Below are 22620 nucleotides of genomic sequence, written 5' to 3' on the forward strand. Positions count from 1 at the left end.
TTTAGGTGACTTACATTGCCTAATACTACACTATACATTTGTTTCTGAGTATTCTGAGTCATATTAGTATTATCATGAGTGAAAATAAGCTTCAGATATGTTTCAAAATGAATTTTTATCTCAAAGTTTTACACAACACTAAAATTCTTCCACTTTTGGAATGACATTATCACTACCTATCCGAGTCATCTACCACATCTAAGTGTTAGATGACTTAAATACTTAGAACTACGAAACCATATACCATCAGAAATTCCCCTGTGTGGTGATCGGAGCTCTTTTTGGACCATTGTGTGAGATCGCACTTCAGATTTGGTTAAGAGACGCGATCGGTGCAGGAGGAGAACAGAGCAGATGCCATGTGAAAGAGTGTGGGAGGATAAGCACAAAGTGCATGTGGCCGAGACACCACAAGCACACGGGATGCTGAGCATAATGAGAAGACATGATGAAGGTCTCATCCAAATCTAATCCCAAAGCTGTCTGTTACCTGAAGCCTACGGGAGTGAGGGGCTTCGTATGTGTCTGATTCTTTTTACCACTCACAGACTTAGTTTCTGTACCTGTGACTTATAATCACACTATGCTTTGCACCTGGCAAATACAAAGAAATGATGAAAGTGAACATCTTTCATGTTCAAAAGAAGTTGAGGGTGAACTTTTTATGAAAGCTTTAACCCCTTGGGAGGGAACCAAATGAATTGTGCTTTTGTTCAAATAACACCAGGTTTCTTACAACTTCAGAAATTGTTCTTTATATATTCAAGCTTACAAAAAATACCTAAAATTGGCAACTTAAACAATGTGTATTTATTCCTGTGCGACGTGTGTCTTGATAGGTGATCTAATAATGCCTGTTTTAATTTCCCAGTGGTTCTTTTTGGCTTGGGGCAGAGACAAAATGAACTAAAGTTGTGGTAAAGTGGGGCTTGAATTCTCCTGTGGGTCTATTTGTGGACTTCTGTCTTTGTTAAACCACCTGCAGCTGCATCCATCCGAATTTGTGCTCAGACAGCTCAAACATAAACTTCAAAGTAGAGTTCAGAAAATAAACACAAAAGAAGATATCATGAGAAATGTCTCTGTGGTTTTGTGTCCTTATAATGAGAGTCAATGGGGGTCAATGTTGTTTGGTTACCAACATTCTTCAAAATATCTTCTTTTGTGTTCTGCATATGAAAGAAAGTCATGAAGATATAATATGTTATATGGGTGAGTAAATGATAAAATCATTTTTATTTTGGGTAAATTATCCCTTTTACCAAAAATTTTAAGCATCCTAAATTAATTTGATCATTTAAATTTTTAATTTGGAAGTTTGATTTTGAAAGTTTCAATTTAAAAGTCTAAATTTAACATTTCAATTTGAAAATGTAAATGGAACTAATGGAGTGAGAATAACAGTTTTAAATGGTTGGCTCTTCAGACGTTTAGAAAACGGTTGTCGCAGGAGCCGAGGATTAAAAAGCGAGGTTTGTGTGTCTGTGACTGACTGCCTCCAGCACTCCTCGCCAGTCTTTGTCGAATGACTGAGCGCTGCTGACGCGATCGGTGCAGGAGGAGAACAGACCAGATGCCATGTGAAACAGTGTGGGAGGATAAGCTCAAAGTGCATACGGCCAAGACACCACAAGCACACGGGATGCTGAGATAATGAGAAGACATGATGAAGGTCTCATCACAAGTTGCTGGTCGACGGGGATGAGAGGTTTGGGGGTGGTCAAAGTAATTATGCACACATCATTTTTCTTGAGGAATTCTTTCCTTCATATTTCCTGTGAAGGCTCGGATCAAAATTGAACGAAACGTTTGGCCAATACTTTTTTTTTTAAATGCAGACATGCAGACGTAAAGAGGGGAGGATGGCAAACTTAAAAAAATCTTCTCTTTTAATCATGCAGAAAAAAGTTTTTTTTCCATTTCACTGATATGTATAATGAATGTAATTTTATTGCATATTTTATTTGCTGAGATAATTATGGAAAAAAATGTAAGTTATTTTGTAAATAGATAATTCTGTATTTATTTGTGTAAATTAAAGAAAAACATATTTTCATTGTAATATTGTCATCAAATTAAATGACCTTTCTCTAAAATATCATTTTTTCTGTTGATGTCACCAATCCATCTTATTTTTCAACCCTCCCCTCATTCCGCCTGGCTTCATTCTCGTATGTAACACCCACTTTTCACAATCCAGTCAATTGCTAATAAAGTCTCGCGTTTTTTCTCATCCAAATATCCTGTTCACATCATCAAAAAAATAAATAAATCACATTATCAAAGCAAAATGGGCAGAGAGTGCCTTTCAAAATGCTATGAAAGCGACCATTTAAACCAGCTGAACATAAATACAAGCCAGTTTAGTCACTATACTTGAATGTAGGAAGACACAAAGAAGCCAATGCTATCATAATGTTGCTTCTTTGGCTCAAATCATGTTCAAAAACGATATTTTTCATACTGGTACATGGAGCATTTCACATGTACATTTAGAGAAAAAAAATGCATCAGGCAATTCAAACTGAAGGGTGGATTTTCAGTTGAGCTTTGTAATGTCTTCCATTCAATTTTCTACAAGTGGCTCATCTCATTCATACTGTGTCTGCTTTGATTCACAGACAGTATGTGAACACCTTCCACTATAAAGCCGCTAGTGTTATTTGGAGAATTGAAAGGCTGTCTTTGAGCCCTATATTTAACCGTAATGGATGGTCTGGGCGGTAAAAAAGGAGGAGCGGGACCCTACAGTAGTCTGACAAATTTTCTTGAAATCAGTTGCTATTTAGTGTTTCTTCTTGCGTCACGCTGTTCTCGTAAGCTTGCGGCTGATAGGAACGGAAGTGGCATGTTGGAGGAAGTGGGGCACCAGCTATACCCAACGTCATTTTTGTGAACTGCAGTAACGCGGTGGAACACTCAATCTCCCGGTTCAGTTAGTCTTTAAGTGAAATATTACCCAGATGCTTCATTTGTCCAGAGGAAGAGTGACCTCAAAGGGCCACTAAAGCTTTGAGTTCAAACTGTATCTCATAACATTCTAAAATGACACGTCAGGAATTGTCAGGTGTCAAAGATCAAGGCACACATGGCTGAAATAGATACGTGTTGCTTTAAATCTGGGAGAAATTCCACTGTTACAAGTAGGTTGTAAAAGGTTATCTATTAAGTCTTCATGCACACAGCGACATACTTGTGCTTGCAGGCAGACTCTTCTAAAGAAAAATCTTGCCCGTCACGGGTAACTTCATTTGTAAATGAATGTTTTAAGAATACTCTACATAGGCAGTAACTCCAACTACCACGCAAAACTGTTCTTTTCAAGTAAAGCACATGACTTCCTAAGCTAAGCATTTTTAACAAGCACCAAACTACTCCACATATTGGCAATTTTAAATTCAATACAACTACAGTATGTTAACCCTTACAACAAAATAAGTCTTTCAAGTTTTCTCCTTGTACTAATTTTAAAATAAGAAAATAAACGTTCAGTCTACTTTTACAACGTATGAAACCTTTGTAAATATACTTTATGTACTACAAAGAAATGTACGTACTTAAACAATGACACTTAAGTATACTTGATCTACACTTTTACTCAATTATACTTTTATGTATAGGCCGATACCTCGGTCAAACGATAAAGTATTCTAAGTATACTTGGCATAGCTGTGTTTACTCTACTCGAGTTAGCAGACACTTCAAAGTGTACTTTGAAAAACTAAAAGACTGTGCCAAAAGTATTGAATTAGTAAACTAGTGTACTACCTGTGTACGTTCACTTGCACTATGGTTGCAATACAAACAAAAAAACTTAGGGTGGCACCTTATTTGGTTGCACTTTATTTTACAGTAAGTGTACCTATATATAGTGAACTTACAGTGTACTTACCTAAGAAAGTCCTGGGTAATTTAAAGTACCTACATGGGATAAGGGGTAGGTTCAGGTTTAATACCTAGTTATTACCCTGTTATAATATTTATGTACATAAATATAGCACTGTAAAATAACGTGCTACCCTTTATTTTACAGTCCTTTTTCCCGTGTACATACTGTGTACTTATTACAGTAAATATAATAACTGTGTAATAACTAGGTACTAACCCTGCTCCTACCCCTAAACTTATACCATGTAGTTACCTTACACAGTACTTTCTTAGGTAAGTACACTATAGGTACACATACTGTAAAATAAAGTGCAACCAAACTTAGTTGTGTACTCAAAGTTTAATACTTAAAAGCACACTTTTATAAACTTAAACATTGGCCAATTTAGTTCCAAGTTGAAAAAGTACACTTAAAAGTGTACTACTAGTACATTGATATTAGTGTACTAACTACATAAATATACTTAAAATATACTTGAATACTTTACTATATACTTTACTTATGTGTATCAAATGAACGGGAATCAACCCAGGTCTTTATTGCATGAAATATAACTTCTTACCTTTTTTTAATTGAGCATTAAGCATTAAAAAAGTAACCAATTTGTTTCAGCAGTGCTCAATGTTTCAAATGGTTAACTCAATGTTAAAAAAAATTGTTTAAACAAGTGATGTCCTGTGACACGGTCTCCTTGAGTCACAGTGTCCAAATATTTCCCTGACAGACATGAAGGCATCACATTTGTCTTGGATGTGTCAAAGCTTGCTGTTTTAACCTCTGACCTGCAGAACACTTAAATCACAAACCCTTTAAACAACCGCTCTACATTGCTAATGATCATCTTTCTTACGGTTATCTAGGTTATGCTTTAACAAAAGGCGCCAATAGTAACTTCAAATGACTTTATGATTGTGTACTTTTATGCATTTGGTAGTTTGAACAAAAACAAAAGCCCATTTACAAGCCAGGAAAGACGTTTGTGTCTGACTGGTTTAAATTCCTCCCTGTTCTTTGTGTGAATGCGCAGATCCCTTCATAAACAGCCTCCACACGTTTCCGCTGGAAATGAGATACTTCTTATCACCGAGTAATTAGACCTCCTGACTTCCTGTGATTTTTCCCACACTAATCTGTGGCCCTGTAAACACCGGCAAAGAATTCAGCATTAACCGTCTGGAGCATTAATATTACAACAAATGAGCACAAATATTTATTGTATTATTAAATATTCAAAACATTTTTATATATAAAATAGTGCAATATTTTACAGATAAATCATATATTGAATATAATCATACATAAATAATATAAATCTGTGTACAGTATAAATTAAAAATAACAGTGCCGTTTCAATTAACACAAAATATGTACAGTATTATAAGTAAGCCATTCGTAGATTGGTACAGTTCTATGTGTATACAGTTATTGTTTTTTTGCAATTTTCATTCTAGTGACAAAGAAATATAATATTCACCTTTAAATATTCAGAAATGTTTATAAATAAATAAATATGTTAAAATCTATAAATAGTATATGTTACTTTGTATGTGAATGATAACAGAAGATGCATTGTGTTTTTTATATAGATTATATTTCACAATTTCAGATTTGTTTTTATAAGGTGTTTAACAATTCCATGTAAGAACAATACCTTAAAACAACTGCGTTTTACAATGGTGTCTATTGTAAAACCGCGTCACACGGTTTTGTTTAAAACAGGAAAAATGGCTTTTGTCTTCTCGGATTCCATTAGGGTGTACTTACAATTCGACTGTGTTGGACCACGCAAATGCACTCGGTCTCAGAATGGCTCATTTGTGTGTAACCTCCCCCATATGCTCACATGGAAATAGTATACAGTATGGTCTGAGGCATGTACGCCTATATACACCCACGCACATTCGCTTGCACACACATGCACAAGGCAAGCACATTTCTGGCACAGGCTCATTGACGTCAAAAAAATCCCATCCCCCATCGCTCCTACAGTTGTTACCATTCTTTACAAAGCAATGCTGGCTATTTAGGCCACATGCAGTATTAGATGTTGATTTGAACCCTGTGACCCAACAGAACGGACACTATTACGCTAAAATTACACAATTGCATGTGATTTAAGATCCAGTCATTGGCTAGCTTCTAAAGGAACCTTTCCCCAAAAATGTGGCGTAACTTGAACTCAACCTCAGTCCATCAGACTGACCTACCCATCATCATCCCCCACTAGACCTCAATAGAATACACAGACCCGTGAAAAACAATCCTAAGAACCAGACGGAAAACCAAAGCTTTTAGCTCAAGCATTCCTGCTTGGTCTGCGGATGCCTAATTGGTGGTGTGGAACGACTCGAACGACACGTTTTAGCGGACGATTGGGGAATTCTGACCCTAATGGAAGGGTTAAAGGAGGGTGTGGGATGCGGATAAACTTAGGAGCCGAAAGGAGGGGGCGTGTCCTCACCCTGGTCGCGCCGCCTGACGTCCAGACCCCAGCAGACACGTCTCCTCCTCCCCCACAACCTTTTCTTTTCCTTTAATACTCCGTCAGGAATTCCTAGGTCAGACTAGTTGGGAGTAGTGCTGTGGAAGGCGGGGTGGTTAATGTGTAGCTCACAACTAGCATCCAAAATTAGCACTCGGCGACTGCTAAACATGTTTAAAATTGGCTAAGTAGTTGTATTATGTAAAACTGGGTTTTGATTGTTCCGTGTGTTAATCCTGTTGGTGTGTGTATGACAGCTGTTTCCATACTAAAGCCAACTAACTTTTAGAATGTTTCAAATGGTTTTATTCATTGGGACAAAGCGAACTATCCTTATAAAAATGCAACATTAAATTGTTAAAATGAAACAACATAAAGAAACGTTATGTGGCCCAAACAAAGAATCAATGTTAAGTAGTTTTAATTTCATTTAAAGAGTACATTCCTCGAGATCATAAAAAATACATTTCATGAAGTGTTTAATTTTGCCGTGTTTGAATGTAAGCAATCTGCCAAGTTGTAAATCCGAAGGTGAACGAATAACAAAGTTATTAGCTTATAAAAAAGGTAATCGACTCTGAATCACGCGAACAAGCCATGACCTGTCCGAATCTTTAACCACAATGTACCTACGTCACTAGAAAAATCCCCGCCTACTGACTGCGAAAACTTAACTCTCTCCTCCCCAAACACTGTACTAGCTCGTTCGTGACGTGTGCATCATGTCTAAGAGAAGCTGTGTTCTATGTAGTGAAACTAAGTCAGTCTTATTTTCACTACCAAAGGAAGAACTTCTGAGGAAAAAATGGTTACTATTTATTTTTCAAACGACACCAAAGGAGTATAAACCGAACGTTTTACTTTGCGCGCGTCATTTTACCGAAGATTGCTTCATCAATCTTGGCGCCTTTACTGCAGGATACATTAAACGTCTTTCCTTAAAAGATGTTGCAATACCAACTTTATTTGGACCTGTAAGCTCCACCGAATCACAACCTGTAAGTGTGACTCTTTATTTTTGTCTTTACTTAAAATTAAATTTGTGTGACGTTATCTCATGTCTGTGTTTAGCTAACGTTACCGTTATTTTTGGGGTTGTTACTGTTTGTTTACCTAACGTTAGCTATAAACTCGTTGCGCTAATGTAAGTGTTCAACCATATTAACTCACAAAGTCTTTATTTCAAGAACTGCGTGGTGTACTATAGTTATAATAACATCTGAAGATACAAACACCGTACACTGTATGCCGTGATAACTAACTGTTACAAGAGAAGTGTCTAAAACAGTCCTTTTTCTTACTGGCATCTGTATAAGGATTAAAGAATGATTCGTCAGACTCGGGCTCGAACTGGTAAGGTAAAATCGACGCCATCTCTCTCTATACACTCTTAATATGCAACCACCTGCAAACCGTAATACAGTAGTAATGATAGGCGGTCCATTTGCGACACATGCTGAACGCGTTTGACCAATCACAGCAGACTAGACCATTTGACCAATCACAGCAGACTAGACCATCTGACCAATCACAGCAGACTACACTATCTGACCAATCAGATCAGACTACGCTGGCGGAAAGGCGGAGATTACACAGATGAATCGCGGAACGAATCATTTGAGAGTCAGTCAAGAAGTAAGGTAATAAAAACTGCTTATTATTACGAAATAATAGTATTTTTACATCATGTATGTACATAAACTTGTTGTCGGACACTCCATAAACCAAAATAAGCCCTTAAAAATATTGAGGAATGTACTCTTTAATACAAGTAATATAAAATAATATATGAATATAAATAAAATAAATCGTTATATTATAACCGAACACAGACCGGAAATGAACTTTGGGCCAGACGGGTGCGTCCAATGAAACCTTCTGTGGCATATTTCTGCTTGTTTGTACATCCACCAGGTCTGGAAACACATCTATTTTCATCAAACCGCATAATTTGAAGTATCATTCATGCCTGTTGCACAAATTATAAAGGGCAGTTTACATGCAAAAGTTTAATACTTAGGGCTATGCTCAGAAAAACTCTTAGCAAGCGCCTCAAATAAAACTCCATTGAAATGCAAAGAAATCTTTTGAAAGTTGTTTGGATAGCATGCAAATTGCTGTGAAATTGACAAATGCGTAAATAAATGGATAATAATATTTCACTGATGCAAAGTTACATCTATACTATTCACTAGACTGGTGAAACAAAGGCGTGCGTCTCGGGGGGGGGGGGGTCTTGGGGAGCACATATGGTATACATTAAATGAAGTAATTTATTCCATACATTTAACATGTTCTGGCTGCGCTGAAGTTTTAGACATAGTTATGCATTGACATTGCTGTGTTGGGGTTAGCGTGTACAGCATGTGTGTATGGGCATGCACACGCACGCACTTCACACACACACGCGCGCGCACACACACACACACTTTTCTTTGTCAGGATGTGAAAATGGATATTCTGCCATTATTTTCTCAACCTCATTTTGTTCCAGACCTGTTTGTCTCGTTCTTCTGTTCAACATAAAATGTGACTATGAATAATATCCTTAATGCTCTTTATTATATAATGGAAATAAAAAAGCAGTTTTGCAGTTAAGAAAAACAACGCTATAAAAGTCTACGATAATTCTGACATTACAGATTTTCCTCTCCATTGAGCTGTAAACTGCAGCAACTGGATTATTGATTTAGTAAGAGAACCAGATTTGATTCATGAATCATTTAGATCGTTTCTGTAAACTGAATAAAAATATTAAATACAAATAGACAATCGTTCATTCGCAAATGGGACATTCCTCTTGTACTCTTATGAACATGTCAAGTTATGGCAAACGTCAACTAAATGATAACTTATATTTTGTCATCATAAATAGTTTGGAATAGTCTTTGCTTTTTGTCATTTTAGCATGACAGCCCCCATTTACTTTTGTTAAATAGAAACAGCGTTCAGGACATCTGTGTTCCATGGGAGAAAGAAAGCACAATCTGGAACCGTGAGTAAAGTAATGGTGGTGAGTAAATGACGGCATTCATTTATGTGTGAACTGTCCCTTTAAAAGACAGACAGAGAGGACAAACTCTAAAAGATGTGTAAGATGGAGAGAGCATACAGACAGAGCGAGGGTGTGCGATGGAGACGGCACGTCACGTGTATGCTGGAGAAGTGCGTAACCCCTCACAGGGCAGTCCCTATAGACACAGCACCAGCACGAGCGCAGACAAACACGTTTGTCACGTCCTGCGTATTTCAGTCTCATGCTGCTCAAACTCCCTCTGCCCTATTTTAGTTTTTACCAGATCACTTCCTTTAGGCAAAGCTGTGCTGTGGACCCACTCAGGCTCAACCAGATGTGTCAAGTTGAATCCAGACTAAACTTGATTTGCTCAGAGTTTTTATAACTCAGGGATATAAGCTGTGATGTAATTTGTGATTTAGGTTTAGTATGAATAAAAATTAAGTTACAACTTGTGCTAGTAAATATTAGTGAGCTGCAACACTGCACTTAGTTGTAACATCACATTTAACATTACTGGAAAGAGGTTAACCTCAACTTCATTTATTTATATAGCACATTAAATGCAATGTTTTGCCCAAAGTGCTTCACAATATTAAAATCAATAATATTAAAATCAATAAGGTTAAGGTTAAGCAATTGTTTATGGAGAGTTTACGACCTGTTTGATAACAGTTCTTGGCCACCATTGACTACCATAGTAAGAAAAATGACAATGTTAATCAAAAGTGCCCCAAACTGTTTGCTATATCCTTCAAAATATCTTCTTTTGTGCTCAACAGAACAAAGAAATTTCTAAAGCAATTCTTCCTACAATGGGAGTCAACGGTGTCCAAGAACTGCTTGTTTACAAGCATTCTTCCAAATATCTTTCTCTGTGTTCATCAGAACTAAGACATTTATACAGATTTGGAACAAGAGTACTAATACAATTTACAGTGTAAAACAAATTGGCTTTACAAGTCACTTGTGATTCAGTCAGTTTAAATTATATTAAATCTAGCTGCCTTTTTTATAACTCATGAAATCAAATGCAAATTGGTTAAATGTGTCAACATGACTTATTAAAAATGACATCATTTTTACAGTGTATAAAAAATAAGAACTTCAAAAAAATAAGAAACCTTTCCTAAAATAAGAAAAATATATTTTGGGGTGAACTGTCCCTTTAAGAGATAAGGTTCATCAAGAGTACAAACAGTTCCTTTACCGACCAAAAAACTGCCAGCATTATGTCATAGTTGAACGGTTTGTTCTCTGGTCATACAGCAACATATTTCAATAAATTATATCATTTGTCATTAAAGAAGAATGTATGAGAAAACAGCACAATTTGTGACACTGTTGAGATCTCTAAAACTCCCAACAAGACACAAAGATTTCACTCAAATCTTTTCATCAAGAGACAAATCTGAGAACCACACATCATACGCAAAAGTATCCATTTTCTCAACAGTATCTACGAGAACCAATTGAGACATCAAAGAAATATCATTTGTGATCGTTCTTTCCTTCGAGAAACTTTTTCCATAAATGTGCTATTCATAAACGTGTAAAACAGGATCTGAGATCTAAAGCATTGTGTCTAAGACAGGGCCACCAAAGGTCGAGAGAGTCTTGAGGGTTCTGTAAACAAAGCGGCTTCACATCCCTGTAAGAAATACGCTTTTTCTTCACACTCAGCAGGATGTATGTTTGAAAGAAGACTCCGCCTCCAAGTCTCAAGGCTATGCTACAGAAGTGAATACTGGAGCCGAGCCAGCAGAAACGTGGGATAAGCTCGAAACAAATGAATTACAGCCTCTTAAAGTTATGTAAGTATACGAGATTAACGGCCCAATAAAAAAACAGTAGAGAACTTATGTAAAGCTCTCATTATTGTTGCTTTGCCCAATGAGGAGGGGACTTGAAGGTTGAATGGCAGGACAAACTGTAGACCGTATGATCCCCACGATGAACCTGTCCAGTTAAAACGGCACGTTTTCTTTTCTATACGCATGTCTTTTGAGTGCGATATACAAGAAGTTTTGCAAAGTCTTCAGGCTGTTTGCAGGCCTCGCTTGCTTCTGCTCTTTTTCTCTGCCTGTAAAACTGAAGCAGGCATCGTGAACATGAGCTTTTAATGCTCGAGCCGTCTCCTGTGGAGACAGCTGGAAGCTCAAGGTTCTGCCGCCTTATGCCGATCCACAGGGTCTTCTCTGTCAGATAAACCCATGCAGCTCAGGTCTGATCCAAGCAGCGGAAGAAGCGGTATCTTCTGTCTCTGTGTACTTCTCTGTTTACAGAGATTGTGTTATAAAGGCATTCATAAACAGGACTGTGCTGTTCGGATCAGATCAGATCAGATCGTTCCATGCTGGAATCTGCTGCCTTGTGCGAGGACAGAATATTTATGGCAACTGAGACAGAAATGTGTTGAATGAAACCGAATTCTTAAATGTGAAACAATTTGACATGTGGTATTGCTAAATGGAAGTTATTTCAGTTTAATACATGTATTCAATAAATATAAAATTATACGCTGGGATTTCTCTTAAGGCATTTTTGATCACTTGATATTTTGAGATGTGTGAATGTTTTCCTCTTCAACAAATTATTAGATTCAGTTTTTTCCCTACAGAGAGCTTCAATAAAGGGATAGTTCACCCCAAAATAAACATTCTTTCATCATTTGTTTGCCCTAATTTTATTTTAAACCCTGTGTGACTTTCTTCTGCAGAAAAAAGATATTTTGAAGAATGTTGGTAACCAAACAACATTGCCCCCCATTTACTTCCATTGTATGGACACAAAACCACTGAGACATTTCCATAAAATATCTTCTTTTATATTCTACCTAACAAAAAGTCAGATACAGCTTTAAACAACACGCAGGTAAATAAATGATGACAGAAGTTTTATTTTTGAGTGAACTGTCCCTTTACCCTGTTGAAAAAAACAGCATAAATGCTGGTTAGGTAGGTTTTGAAGCATGGTAGCTGGTTTGTGCTGGTTTAAGCTGGTCATGTGCTGGTTTAAGCTGTCCTGAGCTACCAAACCTAACCATCATATGCAGTTTTCTAATATACTGTGGTCTCCAATATCGGTTCACCAGACCATTGAACAAAGGCTCTGTAGCTGGTGTCAGTTGTGATTGAAGTAGGGGGGTTCAGATGGATTGTGGGTGATTATCTTGGTGCTATGCACTGATAGTGTTGTATGCTTTCTGCATGGAGAGACAAAACAAATCAGGGTGCAGTTGACCATAAACACTTCTAATTGATCTGGGTTCATTTCACTTGACATCACTTAACACAAGAGTTCACCACCCTCACACCACAGGACAGGCTCTTCCACAGCCTTATAATTATAGGGATGCAACACCTTAAATTGAATTAAAGCAATGTATAATTATGAGGGTGCCACACCTGAAACTTATAAAAGTTAAGTATCTGGCAACTTTTTAAAGAAAATCATGAGTAGTTGTATTATTATATGCATTTGTCCCTTCATGTGAAATCCAAGTTAAAGTCTTTTTATTTGATTTCCTGTTTTCTAAATAAATACATTTAATGTAAAGAACATTCTGTGACACATTCCTGTCACGGATCTCAGGTGTGGTGAGACAAGAACAGAGGACCCAGGTGCAGACAGCGGTTAAGGGGTTAACATGACATTTAATAACAAAGACAAAATACAAAACAAAGACCCACGTGGGGGTAAACATAACAAAACAGAGGAACAAGAACAAGACTAACTAAACTGACAAGACTCAACTAATAACACATCGAATAGGACCACTACAAACTAGACTAACTAACATGACAAGACCTCACCCACACGACACAGTGCAATGACCCGACACAAGACAGAGAACACAGGGGCATTAAATAAAGGGACAAATCAAAGGGGAACAGGTGTGGGGCATGAACTAATAAACAACCAATAACAAGAGATACAAAAGGGCGGGAACACAGACAAAGACCGGAGAGAGTATCGAAGGCCGACAGGGTCAAAATGACTCTCTCCACACATAACAAGGGATCCTGCCGTGACATTCTGCCACAAGATCAAGAAAGACATGACAAAATGAGGCAGAATCACGACACATTCCGGTACACATCACTTACGGTACACATCCACAAAGATAGAGTCCCTGCCGATTATTACTGATAACAAGCAAAAGAAATAGCAAGTAAATGACAGCTAGCAAGTACTGTATGTCTTGCCAGTATTATTTAGGGTTACCAGTAGAAGAATCGTTACTTGGTTAGTCTTAAACAAGACAAAGTTACACGACCCTTCCAACAAATTGTTTATTTAATACAATTATTATGCAACAAAATATTATTATAAATTAATATGAATAGCAACTAGCCAGACCGATCAACAAACATAACGTCGGGCCAGGCGTGTGTGTCTGATGAAACAGTCTACTGTACACACACATACACCAGCCTAACACAACCTATGGTTAAAAATGGTGTTAGTTTGGGGCGGGAACTTTTGTTTGTGAAATCTGTCGAAAAATTGGATATTTTTACAATTCCATAAACTACATACTTACATACTTACCTTTAAATACTGTTTAAAAATAATATTAAACAAACAATGCAGAAGCACCCAAAAAACCTGTTGAAGCACAAAGACCGTATTGTGTTATAGCTGCCGGTTCTGAATTGCTCAATCTGATTGTAAATGATCACCGGTTGTGCTCAAGCACTGCTCTGAATCATGTATAGCCATCTTTATCTGTGCACTGTGCACAGACTCGGCCAGAGTGCTTACATAATCCAGTTAAGATACACCCCCAGTCACATGTAGCATTCAGCCCCGTGGAGAGATATCCTCCTGCCACTAGGGCTGTGCTGGCAGCTGTTCAGACATTTCCACACGCACGCACACACTCACGCATGCACACACACAAAGCCATTAAAGATTCAACTGTGATTCGTTGCCAGTGTTTTAATGCCCTGCCTGTATGTGAACTGTCTGTGGAAAAATGAGCTGAGAGGTCTCCCTCTGAGCACTTCACATGTGACTGTGCCGAGTCTTTGCTGGGAAGCGGTTGCCAGATCTTGCAAAGAAAACAGGCCGCCTGTATGACACAAATAAGTGACCCGAGTTTGAAGTGTCGTGATTATATTCATCTGACTTTGTCGAATAAAATGTACTACATGTAAGAGGTTTTCTCGGGTACAAACTGAAGCATACAACTTCATTATCCAAACTTTAGGCTGTTTATGGTTGCCAAGCAACTTACATTAATAGGTCGATATTTTACAACGGTTTTAAAGTGTGCTTCATCGAACAACAATATATCAAGCTACAAAGAAAATGTCTTTTTAATAAGAATTTTCTTTTTAAAAAATTGATGAAGTTTGTGGATGCAACAAAAGGGGAAGGAGAAAGAAAACTAAGCCAATTAGAAATAATGTAATAAAAACAAAAACGGCTATTTTTCTGTAATACTTTTTTGAAAATATACACCACCAAATATGTATTCTCGAAGTAGACCATACACAATAATTATATTTAAGTTTATAATAAGCCCAAAATCGCTTGCAATAAGAGGACATGGCAACACTGGAAAACACTGTGTGAGGGAAAATGAGATACAAGAGAGGCACGGCGTACATCCCTTTAAAATCATAATAAAAGCTTCCTGAAAGGGTAAAGGGTTTCCCTTCTGCCCTCTTAACACAGTTAAATTTAAAGAGCTAACATATCATGTAAACAGAAACCACAAATGAGATATCCTCAGTAACTCAACTGTTTCTCCTAGATACCAATGTGATGAGAGCAATGACGTCATAGAGATCTTAATTATGTCATTAAATGTGTTTGGATTTGCCAAGATACCTGGAAATCTGGAATTAAAGAGATTTTAACAGGACTTAAATGCTCTAAAGACCAATTTATTTATGTTTTCCATAATAACAAAAAATAATGAATACACAAACAAAGCAATAACTGCACACAAATTCAAAACATAGACAACGGCTTGCAGACTGGTAAAAGGCAGACATGATGACTGATCGTGGTTGACATGAAAAACAACATATTGTCCAGGGTACATCTTGCCAGCGTGGTATGAAAAGATGCCATCCCACCATCTGTGACAACACACAACTGTCACACTGTATAAGCCTGATGACCAATTCAACTGCATCAACACACCTGGCAGTTCTATGGTCAGAGATATTATTTATGCATAGCTTTAATATTTAATTAAGGGCTGTTTATATGTCCTAACATTAAGGAGAAAAGAGAAGAGATGAACATCTCAAAGCCTGGTAGGCACAGCTGACTTAGTTACATAATCAGTGAACACAGCACATGGATTTACAACCAGAACAATGCCTGTGCCTGAAATGATCATGTTAGATTTAGAATCAGTCTGACCACAAAACGCTATTTGGATCACCTTGTTCTTTTCACATGATGTTTCCTGATGAATATTCTGTAAGCAACAATTTTACAGGTGGAGCAACCATAAAATTACTTTAATTGACTATTTTTATGTATGTGTCTAGGTTAAATAATCATTTTTTATTTATTCATTCTGTGATCTACCAACAATATTTCTCCCAAATTTCAAATAAATTTATTGTTTCTATTTGCATTTATATTTAAACCTTGATTTTTCTCATAGTTTTTATATTTACATTTAGTCATTTAGCAGAAGCTTTTATCCAAAGCAACTTACAAATGAGGTAAACAATAGAAGCAATTGGAACAACATAAGGACAACAAAAAGCATAAGTGCAGTAAAACTGGTCTCATACAGCCTACCACAGTATACAGAGCTAAGTTTTGTTTTGTTTTTTAGATTTTTTTTTTAAGGATAGAAAGAGTCGAGAAGAAATAGAAGTCAGAACTAATAGGTCTGGTGCTGACAGAAGAGATGTGTTTTCAGGCGATTCTTAAAGATGGCTACAGAATCTGCTGATCTTGTAGCAGCGGGCAGATCATTGTGCCCATTGTGAACAGATGCTGAGAGTGATTCTTTCCCTTTTTGGGATGGCACTACAAGACATTGTTCGTTTGCAAAGCGTAGGAATCTGGGAGGTACATAAGTCTGTATTAGCGAGTGAAGATATGGGGGTGCCGAACCAGTGGTGGTCTTGTAGGCCAAGAGCAGAGCTTTGAATATGATGCTGAAATGTCAGGCTGAAATGACAGGCGGAGTTGTGTATCGTCCGCATAGTAGTTATAGGAAAAGCCATGTTTTCCAAATCACAGAACCTAGGGATGTCATGTATACGGAAAAGAGCAACGGTCCAAGCACTGAGCCCTGAGGCACCCCTGTATTGAGATGTTGGGACTCAGAGACCTCACCTCTCCAGGATACTCTAAATGAACTACCTGAGAGGTAAGACTTGAACCATTGTAGAACCATTCCAGAGACACCAATAGCCTTGAGGGTCGACAGGAGGATGTGGTGGTTAACGGTGTCAAAAGCAACAGATAGATCCAGTAGGATGAGTACAGATGAATTAGAGGCTGCTCTTGCCAGTCTCAGGGCTTCAATGACCGAGAGCAGTGCAGTCTCGATGGAATGACCGATCTTGAAACCAGACTGGCAGCTGTCCATGAGGTTGTTCTGCATGAGAAAAAAAGGAGAGCTGGTTAAATACAACACGTTCAAGAGTTTTGGCAATGAAGGGTAGGAGACATACCGGTCTGTAGTTATCTAACAGTGCAGGATTAAGAGTGGGTTTCTTCAGTAGCGGGGTAATACGGGCCTCTTTGAAGACTGTGGGAAAGGTCCAGTGGTGAGAGACGAGTTGATAATGTGGGTCAGAGCAGGAACAACCAATGGAGAGATGGCCTGAGGAGATGGGTGGGGATGGGATCTAACTGGCAGGTAGTCGGGTGGTTGGAAGAAATGACCTTGGAAACGTCATCTTCAGAAAAGAGAGAGAAAGAGGGGAGCGAGCATGTGTCGGGGGTTTGGGCGTGTTCAAGAGGCAGCATCGAACTGACTGCTGATGGTGGTCATTTTCTTTACGAAGAAAGACGCAAAATCATCATTTGTTAAGTCCGATGGAAGTGAGGGGGCAGGCGGGCAAAGAAGAGCAGAGATGTTTTAAAGAGAGTACGAGAGTCAGGCAAGTTGTTGATTTTAGAGTGGTAGTAATGAGTTTTAGTACTGTGTGGAGACATCAGCAGAGAAAGAAGAGAGGAGAGACTGATAGAGACAGAGGTCAGTAGAATCTTTAGATTTCCGCCACTTTCTCTCAGCAGACCCGAGCGTGGCATGATGCTCACAGAGAACATCAGATAACCAGGGGGCAGAAGGGGATGCACAGGCTGGCCTAGATGTAAGAGGGCATAAGATGTCTAAGCAGAAAGTTAATGTGGAGCAAAGAGTGTAGGTGGTGCTGTTAGTATCCAACAGAAGAGTGAGTGTTCGTAGGTTGTTCCGGACTGTGACCAGTGGGGAAGCGTGTGTAGTGTCTGGAGAAGTTAGGTCAAGATCAAGAGTGATGATGAAATGATCAGACATGGGCAGCGGTGACCTGAGAGTGATGAGTGGAGCAGTAGTGTATGTAGATTAAATCTAGTTGATTACCAGACTTATGGGTTGCTGAAGTTGCCGAACACCGTCGTCTGGAGGGTGAGAGCGGCTGTAAGAAAAACCCAGGGAGAGAGGAAACTCTTTTTGTGAAAATGTGGGCGCTAGGCCCCCGAAGGGGCCCAAGCAGGTGCTGGGTCGGGTCCGACCGACCAGCGATGGAATGGCTGGGGTCGGGCCCGATGGTGGTCTCGATCTCCCTTGGCTCGTCCCGTCAGGGTCGGTGGTCTCCTCTTCGACGTCCTCTTCTGGGGGGCCGCCTGGGTAGGTGGTGCCGGAGCCGTTGCTGTCACGGAACGGGAAGCAGACGAGGTGGTGGCTGGGTCGATAAAGAACACAGCCACCCTTGACTGCAACGTCTGGTTCGTCATCCGCCCGCAGTACTCTGGTACACCTCTGGTACTGCCGAGATGCCCAGGGGAAGTCACTGACAAGAAGGGACGATCTGCTGCAACACGTCGTATGAATCCAGCAATATCTTTGAGAATTGTCATCCGATATGAAGGCTCCGAAGAACAAAGGGTGAATAAATGCAGCACGCCGTCTTCCTTTTATACCTGGATATCCGGGGCGGAGTCCGACATGCAAATTTCATTCGCCAATTTCATTGGCCTTTTCAAAGTTAGTCAGAAGATGATAGGTTCTCAAGTCAAACCCCATTCTGTTGACACAACTTCGAGAGACCGACAGAAATGGAACAGCTATGCTCACAGCAACCTGTTTGGGTGCATGTCTCTTTAAATGATAATGAGTTACAGCGCACCCCACCCCCCTTCCGTCCGGCGAGTCAACACAACACACGTGTAGTACTGCCATGGCCATGGTTTAGCTAAATTATGTGTCCTGACCTCCTCTGCGGTTAGTTTCGTTTTAAACGTCTCAAATCATTTGTCCGGAGACTAAAAAATCTGCCACAGCAAACAGCGCTCACGTTGTGAGTGTATGCTTGCCTAAAATCCATGGAATGCGCACCTGCAGATCTTAGCGGAATTACGTGGATTTTACAATTAGCATAATGATGTATTTACATTTAATACAATATAATATATAATTTTAATACAATACAATATACATTTGGTCAATTTTAGGGGGAGTGTGGGGTGGAAAATCTGATCCCTTCCACAACGAGACCAGGGATTCTTGCCTGTCCACCTGTGGAGCTGACATGATGATGTGGGCACACCAAGTGTTTTTTTTTTATGAATGAGAGATAAAGCCACCATTCCCCCGCAGCCCTTCACACTACTGAATCATCAGAGCCCGTCTGATAGCGCTTGTAAATCACAGAAGCAATTTTCACCGTGACTCATTGCAGGCCCGCCACAAGGACGAGGGGCCTAGCATCGTTGCTCAATGTGAATATGCTCGGAAGAGACACAAGCACAAAAAAAACAACACGTTGGAATGTGCGCGAGTGCGCGAGAGACCTTGTAATTTGCGGAGTGTGGAAGCAGTCACCCCATGATGACATTTCGAAGCATTTGCGATTCAGAGTGAAGAATATAGTTACCGTATTCAGCTGTGAATGACAGTTCACGCTTATTAACCCTGCCAATGGAATGTGAGAGGTATAACAGCATGAATCTCATGAAATCAGATACGACCGGCTGTGCATGTTGCAGTCCTTTTGGAGCAGGTAAGGATAACACGGCTTCTGGGTATCCAGTGAAACAACTGCAGTAATGTGCAAACTGCAACAGTTCTGTATTGGCAGACCTAAAGGTGGTCTAGAAATGCGGTAAACATCATTAAGGTAGGTCCATGGCATTCTGATTTTATGTAAAATAGATTTTAGGTACCATTCATTTCTTTGTTGTTAAAAATTATTATTGACTAAATTATTATTTATTTAAATCGGTTTTAATAAACAGCATTACAAATACTGCTATAAATCTATTACTATTTAAGTCATTTTTTCCACATTACCGTTATAAGAATATAGTTGCATTATGGTAATAAAAAATGTTTTCAATATACTGTCATAAAAAACAATGTCACAATACAAAAAAATCTTAATTGTGCTGAAACAGGTCACAATTTCTTCGGGAAACAATGGTTTTATTACTTCCTCAGTGAGTCGCTTTGGATAAAAGTGTCTGCTAAATGAATGTAAATGTACTTTATTTTGACATTTTATTACTTTACAGACAGTTTCATCGGACGCACGCTCCTGGCCCGAAGTTACCTTCCTTATCAGCCCGGCTAGTGGCTAATAATAACCATTTCTATTTTAATCAATTTATATTAATATTAATTCATATTGTTATTTTATTGTATAATAATTGTAATAAATAAACAATTTGTTGAATGGGTCGTGTAACTTTGTCGCATTTAAGTTTAGCCAAGTAACAGTTCTTCTACTGGCAACTTAAAATAACATTATAGACATACTTTTAACTTTCTAGCTAATGTCATTTACTTGTTATTTCTTTAGCTTGTTATCAGTAAGAATCTACAGGGACTCTAATCTTTGCGGATGTTTACCGGAAGTTAAGTTTGGCCCACAAAGGTGTGCATGCGTCTATATTTACCTGATTTGTTTTTATTTTTAGGGTGCAATATGAGCCAAAAATGTCTGTGACGTATTTTGTGAGATTTAACCAAAACCATTGCAACATGATTGTAATTTTTTTCTAATAACTAATATGAGAGATCTGCAATATGAAAAGAAGCCATCAGTCACCTTGAAGTGATACAAGATCTTCAAAATCTATAATTAAATGGATGAACTCTGTACTGATAGTTCACTTCGTGCAGGACTTTATGTTCTTATTATATTGTACATGGTGAAACAGCCAAGCTAAGCACTCCGTGAGAAGCCCTGTGTAAACAGCATCCAATCGTTGGCGTAAAATCCTTTCATGTGATGTTCTGACCGTCTGTTTTGGACACGTAACTGGGTAAAGAATGTCCAAATTTGATCAAAACCACTGACAGTGTAAACTTAAGTCAACAAACAGACGTGCACAATGTTCCCCCGAGCGGATACGACTCAGGTAGTGATGACTGTACTGACCAATAGCGCGCTGTGGGCATTATCAATGTTGACGACTCCCACCCAGAAAGGAGCGTCACCTCGGCTGTTTTTAGTAGCCCATCCATGTTTGTGACTCACCTTCTTCTAAGACACAAATCAAAAGTCACCACCTAGTCATCACTTCATTATCTATACACTATACCATGCCCTCTGGAAATCCCTATAGAATGATTAAAGAACAATCACATAGCCTTATAATTTGGCCCAAACATTAGGACCTTTTCCAAGAACACAGTCCACATTTAAACCCAGACCGGTTTGCACCCAGTTGTTAATCTATCTGGGTGGCGTCTTTGGCTCAGTTTAAAGCCCACAATGTTTTGTTTTTATGCCCTCTTGACTGTCAAACGCCGCCAGAGCTGGACAGCAATGGAAGTGACGTCCCGTTCGCAATAAAATATGATTTTCAATTGTGCAATGCCCAAAAGAGAAACAGAAATGGGTGGGTTTTCTTCTCACATGTGATCACGTTTTCCGGGGTGGGGTGCTATGAGTCATTGAGTCCGGGCTGTGATTCTGGACTCCGACCAGAGATCCCACCCCCTAGAGAGAGAGATGCCGTGATTGTGTGCCCTTATGTGCTCTCTCACCGTCACAACCGCCGGCATGAGCGTGAAAATGCCGCTGGAAGCAGACCACCTGGTGTCTGAGAGAAGCAGCATGGGCAGAAAAATGTGACACACTCTCCTGTTATGGAATATAACAGCACGCTTCACCTGCTGTGGGGCTTTTAGAGAAGGTGCGACATTCTTAACATGGCAAGTGAACTACTTTGGAATGCTTTCCTGCCACCCCTCCCCTTCCCTCACCATGGAAACTAAGGCTGTGTAAAAGACATCACGTGCACAACCCCACGCGAAACAGAACACCATGGCCTATCACGTTCAGCCTGCTTCATTCATCCAGTTTAGTACACATACGACCAGCTGTGCACATTGCTGCGTGTCCAGGGCAGGTGAGGATAAAACCAGCAATGGGCTCTTGAGTATCCGGTGAAAGTGGACCGCAGAGATGTGCACTGCTCCTATGGCACATGTTTCACCGGCTCATGCCTGCAAATGTTTTCACATGACTCTGTTGCGAAATGATCAAATTGTGCCTCCTAGTAAAGGTTTAAATGCCTTTTCTAATAAATCACATTTCCTAGTCACATTTCACAGCATATTCAAAAGTATTATTAAGAAATGGCTATTTATTTGTATATGTATATTGTTATCTTATATCATTATCGCAACTGTGATGTTTTTTTGCATTGCACTAAAAAATTAAATCAACAATAATGCAGTATATACGAAGAATTTATTTCCAAAAAGAGATAGAGATTTTTTTAAATCATGTTTTTTTATTGCGCATTCCAATTAATATCAATCAAACTGCAGTTGGTTTGTTTTGACTTAAGCCACAATAAAAAACATGATTTTTATCATGTTTATCAAAGAGTTATCTCTTTTTGGAAATAAACTCTTCATATGTATGTTATACTGTATAAATATAATTATTATGTATATTATGTATTATTAAGTATAATTACTTAATATATTTTAGTTATTTGGTATTTTAGTTAACTGTTTAGATGCAGATTTGTTGAGTTATAATCTGATCAAATGTCCGACTTTTACATATGAGAAAGAGTCAA

The 22620-nt window shown here is 38.7% G+C and overlaps 1 long non-coding RNA gene across 1 annotated transcript in view; it reads right to left on the minus strand.

Moving 5' to 3' along the window:
• LOC130552220 (uncharacterized) overlaps window positions 1–22620 on the minus strand; it is a 59996-nt gene that overhangs the window by 14923 nt on the left and 22453 nt on the right. The gene's annotated exons all lie outside the window — the stretch shown is intronic.

Source organism: Triplophysa rosa, linkage group LG3, assembly GCF_024868665.1.
Source record: "Triplophysa rosa linkage group LG3, Trosa_1v2, whole genome shotgun sequence".
NCBI classification, from domain to species: Eukaryota; Metazoa; Chordata; class Actinopteri; order Cypriniformes; family Nemacheilidae; genus Triplophysa; species Triplophysa rosa.